Here is a 9202-nt window from a genome sequence, read left to right as displayed (position 1 = left end):
AAAAAAGAAAAAAAACAGTTGATCTACAAAACAGTATTACAGGTCACTTATTTTAACAAGTCTCCTAAATATTTTCTGCATGAGTTTGCTTGATTACAATATATTGATAACATGGACACACTTTTTTTTTTTTTTTTTTTTGAGACAGAGTCTCGCTCTGATGCCCAGGCTGGAGTGCAATGGTGCTATATTGGCTCTGCCTCCCGGGTTCAAGTGATTCTACCGCCTCAGCCTCCCGAGTAGCTGAGACTACAGGCGCCCACCACCACGCCTGGCTAATTTTTTTGTATTTTTAGTAGAGATAGGGTTTCACTGTGTTAGCCAGGATGGTCTCAATCTCCTGATCTCGTGATCCACCCGCCTTGCCCTCCCAAAGTGCTGGGATTACAGGCGTGAGCTACTGCGCCCGGCCAACGCGCTTTTAATATAACAGAATATTTAGTTACATCAGTTTCCCATCAACCTGCTAAAATCATTTAATGATTGTATTGGTCATTCCCACTGATTGGTGGGAACTCTTATACTAATGGTTCCCATAGTTTCCACTGCATTATTTTTCTTGCCAGACTTAGTTCATTTGCAGCCTGAAGAATCGCTCTTCTATTGGGCCACCTTGAAGTTGGTCTTCTAGTTCTTTAACATCTGGTTCCACTTCAGCCATAGCCAGCTTGTCATTTGTAATCTGTTCTGTATACTTTTTATATGCTTCATTTTTAGGGATTTGCTAAAGAATATCAAGAGTCTTTGTGTACAATATTCTAAGCCTCTCATGTAGGCTCTTTCATAAAGCCAATGGCATTCCTCAGTGTCTGATTCTGTTCTTGTTATTCCATGCTCTCCTTGCCACCATGTCCTTATATCAAAACTTTTACTATCATTTACAGGAAAAAATAAATCTCAACCTCAGCTTAAGTGATAACTCTTATTTTAAATTCTGGCTCTTTTTAAAGTTATGGATAACGAGGGGTCCTTCATACATACTGAAAGCTACCTACCACAAGTTACCATTACTTTTATACTGCATTGCTACAAGGTAGTTCATCACCTGTGAGAAACTTGAGGTTCTTTTCTTGTTATCTGGGGAACGGTTCAGCCTCTGTTTGCTTGGAATTGCTTTTGTTGGGCTATCCCCAACTCTTCTCTGTCCTTTGCCTCCATTCAATGAGGGATTAGAATAAGTTTATTTATTTAGTTATTTATTTAGTTAGTTAGTTATTTTGAGATGGAGTCTTTTTCTGCTGCCCAGGCTGGAGTGCAGGGGCATGATCTCGCTCACTGCAGCCTCTGCCTCCCAGGTTCAAGCGATTCTCCTGCCTCAGCCTCCCAAGTAACTGCGATTACAGGTGTGCACCACCATGCGTGGCTAATTTTTGCATTTTTAGTAGAGACAGCGTTTTGCCATGTTGGCCAGCCTGGTCTCGAACTCCTGACCTCAGGTGATCCACCTTGTCCTCCCAAAGTGCTGGGATTACAGGCATGAGACACCGTTCCTGGCCTAAAATAAGTTTAGGCACTGCTGAAGAGAAAGAGCAGGCATGTTTTATATTTTGATGCTTTTCTTGGTTAATTTCAATGAATTTCTTCATTGCAAAGAAACATGGACTCTAAGCTACTTCCTGTGTAACACCATTAAACCTCCTTCCTGCTGAGATTCAAGCCTGGAGTCTCATAGTACACCCAGCATGATGCTTGGGTTGGTGGGGGTACATACTGGTTTAGAATTTCCAAGGGACTGAGCTACAATGGGGTTTATTTTTGCAGCCTGCCCAACTTCCAACTGGGGAGTTGCAATTTAATTAGTGAAAAAGCTGAGCCACTTTCCCTTATTCTCTCTCTATGAAGAGGCAAGATGGCGGTAGAACTAGATTGCAAAACAAAGGGACTCTTCACTCTATTCCTTACCTGGGAGGGCACAGCACTTTATCTAGGCTGAAGAGGAGAAAAAAATGAACAAAAGTTCAACCTTAAAGAGAAGTGAAAATGGCATAAAAAATGTTATGAAACAGAATATAAAAATGGTAATTCCAAAATAAAAATAGATCAGAGTTAGATATTTTTACATGTAGGAATCTGTGACTTCCTGAATGGTAACCACTTTTTCAATGGTTTAGAAAAATAAATCAGTGACTTATAAAGCACTGTTTCTATCCTCCAATTTAGGAAGAACATTTGGTGTATAGAAAATAAAATTATCTGTAGCTTTTATCTGTAGCTTTACTGTATTGATCTTTTAAAGTATTTTTTTGTTTGTTTTCGTAAAAACGGGGCCATCTTTATGTGACATACACATTTTTTAAAGTGTTTTCACCACTCCCAAGTCAATCGTCCTGTTATTTTGGACTCTAACCTGCGTCATTTGATTTCACTGAAACGCCTGGGGCATCTCTATTGCTACATTGCTGTAATTAATCATTTCCTTTTCAGTTAATCTGGCATGGGGCCTCTCTTTAGCCAGACATAGATGTCTCCTCTTCTCAGCTCATATTTTTTTAGTTTTATCTACCTCCAGGTGTGTTCTCCATTGGTGTTTATTTTTGCCATTTGGTCATTCATTATGTGATGACAGGAGGGTGGGAAGAAAGGTAATTGGCTGGTAGGTGTCTTGATCAAGAGGAAATCACGATCATATTTATTTTTAAGAAGAAGAAAAAGAAACCAGAATACACAAGAAATAACTTCCAAAGATTCAGATAACTAGGAGGAGAGCTTTCCTATGTAAGCGAAAAGCTTTGATGACAATGTTTTCTTAGGGGACTAACATACTAGATAGACTAGACATAGACCCCTGTAGCTGATATGAGTTGGACGCAAAACTTCCATAGATTTTTAGGGAAAAAAATGCTTTTATTATAGAAAATGTAAAACATACAAAACTAGAGAGACTAATATATTGAGACAATGGAAAGTAATGAAATATACTCAAGACCCAACTTAAGCAATTGTCACTTTCCACGGAACTCTTAATTTTTTAACTTCTAAATAGGACTTCCCTGCAACTTCAACTGGTCAAGCCTTAAGGGAATCAAAGCCTCCCTCAAACGAGGGTAAATGGCAGCCTGGAAGATTCCTACAAAATGCTTTTTTAAAATGTGAATTATTTTATTTAAGCATGCATGCATACATAAAGACAAATACACAAATAAAATGTATAGCTCAATGATCCTTTATTAACTACATGTGTCTCTGTAACTAACTCCTAGGTCAAGAAACAGAATATTACCAGCATCCCAGAGTCCTCTGTGCCTTCTTCTAGTTATTAGCTCCTCTGGAGATGAATGTTATACTGGCTCTGTCCCGATACATTAGTTTTGCCTGTTTTAGAACTTTATATAAGTGATTGAATTGTATACTATGTACAAGGTTGCATCTGACAACTTTCTCGCCAATTATGTGTGAGAGATTCATTGTAGTTTTAGTTCATTCATCTTCATTGCATATAGTGCACGATTGTAGGGATATAGCACAATTTACTTATCATTCTACTGTTGATAGACATTGGGATTGTTTTTAATTTGGGGTTATTACAAATGCTGCTACTATGACTATTCCTATGCACATATTCCTATTTACATTCCGGTTGGGCATATATCTAGGAATGGAACTACGGTGTCACAGGAATATAATCAGCTTAAATAAATACTGTCAGTTTTCTAACATGGTCATTTCTATTTACATTGCCACCTGCGGTACATAACCTCATTGGGATATGGTATTGTTGGTCTTTTTAATTTATGTCACTCTGGTGAGTGTACAGATATATCACATTGTACTTTTAATTTGCATATTTCTGATGGCTAATGAGGTTGACTACTTTCATGTTTCGATATTCTCTTTTGTAAAGTGCCTCTTTTGCCTATTTTTTTTGTTGGTTTGTGTGTCTTTTCCTTATTGATTATAAGAGTTATATATTCTTGAAAAATATGAGCCATTTGTCAGACATTTGTGTTGCAAATACCATTTCCCACTGAATGACTTATCTTTTCATGGTCACTGGTTTTTTGTTTTGTTTTGTTTTGTTTTTTAGATAAATACAACTTTTTCATTTTCATTTTTAAAATTTCTGGTACCTTTTGTATCTTATTTAATAAACTTTTGTTTATTCCAAAATAATCTGTCATGTTTTCCTCTGAAAGTTTTATTGTTTTGCACTTCATATTTAGATCTACAATTTATCTGGAGTTGATTTTTTTAGTAGTATCAGGTAGGAGGTTCAGATTTATGCTTTTCCTGTATAGGTATGCAATTAATTTAACATAATTTGTTGTGATGACTAATCCCCACTGCTCTGCTATATGATTTTTGTCATTTGTATTCTTACATATGTGGGTCTGCTTCTGGACTCCCTATTCTATGCCATTAGCCTACTTGTATATGACTATGCCAATACTACACTGTTGCTCTAGCTTTATAATTTGCCTTGGCAGTGGATAGAACTCCTCTTCCAATTTTGCAGTTCTTCTTCTAGACTGACTATGACTTGCTATACCTAGTCCTTTCCATTTCACATGCATTTTGGATTACTATATCAATTTGTCTGTTTACATACACACACACACACACACACACACCCCTCTGCTGAAATTTGTGTTGGGATTGTATTGAGTATTTGGATCACTTGGTTAGGGGCCAGTTGGGTTCTGTGTGTATGGCAGGTGGGCAACTGCAGGCAGAGGAGGCTGGAAAGGTAAGTGGGCCTAGATAAGGCAGGGCACAAAAGAGGATGTTAGGTATTTTGAACTTTGTTCCAAGAACAGAGAGAAGCAGGGGAGTGTTGACAATTGTTGATCATACTTATATGGCCCTTGCCAATGGTTGGCTTTGTGAAGCTAGAATTCTGCTTTGTAGAAGTGTAAAGCACCCAGAAAGCACATATGTCCAGATGTCATTTCTTACAAAGTCCAGTCTACAGCTGCATTATCCTCTTCATTCCTATCTAAAATTACATAGAAGTGACTTCTAGAGGATGAAGTCCATCTAAAAAAATAGCTTCTTTCTTATTCACAGCCTCAAATTCATTGTTCTTAGACTAAGTGGTACTAATAACCCACAGTCAGTTTATTGGCCTCTTTATCTATGTGACAGGAATGCCGTCTCCAGCTGTGTGGAGAGAGCAGGGCATCTCCACGGGGTTGTTGGAGCCTATTGTCTAAGTAGTATCTTTATAGCCTCTCAGCAAACAGGAAGAGCTACATCCCCTAGACACCTGTGGTTTTTGATAGTCTTGGGGAGGGGGTCATGCTGGGAAAGACAGGAAGGAGAAGAGAAGCATGCAAATTGAGTCCTACATAACTTTTACATCCAATATGAGCCAGGATTCATATGTGCTCATATTGAGTGTCCCTGGGTCCTCTACCCTCTCCTGATTATGGATTTGTGTAGCATATGTAAGTGTGTATATGCATATATATAATATATACAATTTGAAAATGTAGAGAATTATACAGTTATCAACCAGAAGAGCTATTCCCTTCCTAATCAATGAGGACATCACTCTCTGTGGTTGTGCATTACTCAATCTGCTCACTTGTAAATGCAGCCCTGCTGCCATTATGCATTTCTTTACTGATGGAAGAAGACGCCAGCCCAAGTTACTCTTCAGGCATCCTTTGATCTGCCTCAATTTGGCTTAAAAAGCAGAACAGAAATAATTGTGGTGATGAGTCTCTATTGGAGCCTAAATCTACATGTCCAAAAGCAAGACAAGAGTTTGTAATTATCCTCTTCAATCCTCTCTTTTCCTTAGTCTGTCCAAAGCGCTGGATGGCAGAGCATGTGCCGTGTAAACTAAAGGGGTTTTCCAGGAGTTTTCGGAATCCAATTACTAGTAACAGGTTCTTCTGAAGTCGTTTGTACAAAAGTGGTCAGATCTGGTGTCAAATCCAGGTATCCATTCTATGCCCTCTTCCTTAAAGCCAAGTTGCCCTTTGTGGTCCTTGGTATCATTTCCTACATAAATATCTTGGTTTGTGCCATTTTCATTTATCATTGAAATTTTAGTAGAGTTGAGCCTCAAAAAGAGAGAGTATGGATCTTGTTCTTATTTCTCCCCAAATGAGCATTTTTAATTTTCTGAGTAAATTTACTAAACTTTTCTTAATGCCAGGACATTGGAAAGAGAAGACTTTGTTCAGTTGTAGAAGATTCTGATACATCCTTCCTCCAAGATAATGATTACCACTTACTCGTGGTGCATTTGCATACCTTGAAAAATCCAAGAAAGGAAACAGAGTCCTCTCCAGTGAAGATCTACTCTAAGGGATCTGCTGCCTCCATTTAGACACAACTATCTGGAAGCTTCTCAAGACTGAAAAAAGTTACATTTCACTAGCTACACGACAATATGTAAAGTATTTGGCAATGTGCCTTGTTAAGCATTAAAGAAATGGCAGTTATTATTAAGCTGTCACTATTTTGAAATTTTGCATTTTTTGACATTGAAAATATAAGATGAAACAAATAGTAAAATAAGAGAAGAGAAGGTTCATCAATGTATATTTTGCAAATACTTAGAGGTTTTTTTTTTTGGCTGTTTCTTTTTAAAAATTCTGGCTATCATTAAATGCCAGTGGTGACTTTTTACCATTCAAGAAGAAATACATGAGTTCTATTTGTCACAGAACACTAAATCCCCAGGAAAAGGGACTAAAATTCTCTAAGTCTCTTACGCTTACTTCAAACCTGTGTTAGACTATTGAGTTAAGGACAACTCTCTCCATACACATTGAATTAGCAAGCAAATAACTTTTCTCTAAGGACTTGTTTTTCCCAACCTCACTTGATTCTGTTCTGAAGCATAAAGTTGCTTAATAATTACAGTAACGGATGATATTTTTAGCCATATGTCCAATTCTATTAAAATTTTATGAGTTAGTCATATTGTATAAAATTCTCATGAGTAAAGTTACATAAAAGCAATGGGAGGAGGTTGTTAATGGTTAGTGGAATGCTGGAGAAAAATCTTACATAAAAACGTCTGCATTTTATTCCTAATGTATAATGGCATATACCCCGGTCCTCTGCTTAACATTATGTGTTTGGTGCCCTTTCGTGATGCCACCCTGATTTACAGCAATGACAGAATAGAAATTGAGTTTCATTCACATGCTTTCAGAAGTCACACTCCAGAAGAAAAGTTTGGATCTGTCCTTATTTAAGTACTTTCTTCAAGAGGAATATTTAAATTACGGCTTAAAGAAGGTTCAAATTAATGGCAGAAATGTCACAAGGAGAGGCCAGTGGGCTATCCAAAGCCTTCTGAAGTTGTTTAAACTTGAGTTATCCTTATCCTTGGTCTAGGAGTCTTGTTCCATAGGCATTAATGCCTGATTCAGTTAGTGTCTGAGAATAGATTTGTCTCATGGACCGACTCACTTTAACCCAAGCTCATGACAGACCAATGTCTAAACATCAGATGGCTTATATATTAATTTATGATGAGACTATAACTGATGTGGGAAATGGAAAAGGCATCAGAAGATCAGAAAATATGGGATTCAGAAATAGTGATTTTATTGTATGTTAAATGTTATTATGGTATGATAGTATGATGTACTCATTCATATAAAATACACGTATCTGCATTGTCTAGCCTCAAGGGAGAGTCTTGGAAATACTACCCATGATTTTACTATGTTGCAGAATAGGTCGTGGCTCTGTTGTATTTTTTTTTTCTTTTTTTTTTTTTTTTTGAGACGGAGTCTCGCTCTGTCGCCCAGGCTGGACTGCAGTGGCGCGATCTCGGCTCACTGCAAGCTCCGCCTCCCGGGTTCACGCCATTCTCCTGCCTCAGCCTCTCCGAGTAGCTGGGACTACAGGCGCCCGCCACCACGCCCGGCTAATTTTTTGTATTTTTTTAGTAGAGACGGGGTTTCACCGTGGTCTCGATCTCCTGACCTCGTGATCCGCCCGCCTCGGCCTCCCAAAGTGCTGGGATTACAAGCGTGAGCCACCGCGCCCGGCCTCTGTTGTATTTTTAAACACATATGGTATGGACATTCTGGTGGTGGGTGGGGAGGTCCAATCTCATTTTGCAGAACTGCCCCACATATTACAGGATGTTTTTCTTTTCTGACCCCACTACAGATTACAGTGATGTTCCCCAATCCTTACAACAACCAAAAGCACCCTCACATACTCTTCATTGCCCCATGGGGGGAAGGAATCTACTCCTAGTTAAGGTCCACAGGTGGGCCTCAGTTGGAAAGAGTAAAGAAATTATAAAACCTTTTCCTTTTACACAGCATGCACAATTTTTGATTGGCTTTTTTTCTTAGATTATTTGGCCTTGTGCTTCTCTTTCTTTAGATAATCTCTTAGAGGTCATGTCATAGATACGATATGATAACCAGAGACGTCTCACAGGAGGCTACCTGGGGATCAGGATAGAGTCCATGGAGAAGAATCAAGGCGCAGGCTCTAAGGGTCTGTGTTATCAATGTAAGTGCATCTTGGTACATTTTTTACTGGCAGAATCTGCCCCCGCCCCCAACCCAAAAGATCCTACATAGAACTCCAGTGTAATCTTCAGACAAGAGTGAAGTGCTTTGGTAGCAATGCTGATGCAGTGGAGGGTAGGGGACAGCTGGAGGGAGACGCTCTGTCTGCTCAACTTCCTTGGCAGTCCCCCATGAGATAACTATGTGAAACCTTAGTGTTTTAAGGATAACAATTTTAAAAACTCTGATCTAGGCTCATGCAGGGTTTGGTTGTTTCTGCTCATTAAGGTAGACAATGACACATGGATTTGAAGCCAAAACTCTACCTAGTAAAATGGTGTGTCTCTGTCTGGAGTGTGTGCTCAGGAGTTTCCAGTGGCAGATGACAACTGTTTCTAGATCTGGGAATTCAGACCTGGCTACCTTTTCCTCAGAAGCATGAGGTTACTCCTGCATTGGGAAAGATTACTCCTCCCTTCCTAAGACCATGCTTCTGAGGCTGTGCATTGCCGTCCTAGTATCCTAAATTCTCTTTGGTGCTCAAGTGCACATCCCCACACTTTGCTCACTGCTGACTAGATACAGCAGTATTTTTCATTATCTCTCTCCTACCTTTGAAGACATTGTCTATTATTAGGGTGGGTTTTTATATAGCTGTCCTGATCTACTCTATTAATTTTGTTGTTTAACTTAGTAAAGGCAAATTGTATTTGTTTGGACCTCTCTGGAAGTCCAGAGGCACTCCGTTGTGGTCTCAGGGACCACAA

General features: G+C 38.9%; 1 pseudogene; it reads right to left on the bottom strand.

The window, feature by feature from the left end:
* Positions 1-447: 447 nt before the first annotated feature.
* LOC105739392 lies at positions 448-8456 on the bottom strand (annotated as a pseudogene).
* Between the last annotated feature and the right edge of the window lie 746 nt (positions 8457-9202).

Source organism: Nomascus leucogenys, chromosome 2 (assembly GCF_006542625.1).
Source record: "Nomascus leucogenys isolate Asia chromosome 2, Asia_NLE_v1, whole genome shotgun sequence".
Classification (NCBI taxonomy): Eukaryota; Metazoa; Chordata; class Mammalia; order Primates; family Hylobatidae; genus Nomascus; species Nomascus leucogenys.
This window is presented reverse-complemented; position numbering and strand designations above follow the sequence as displayed.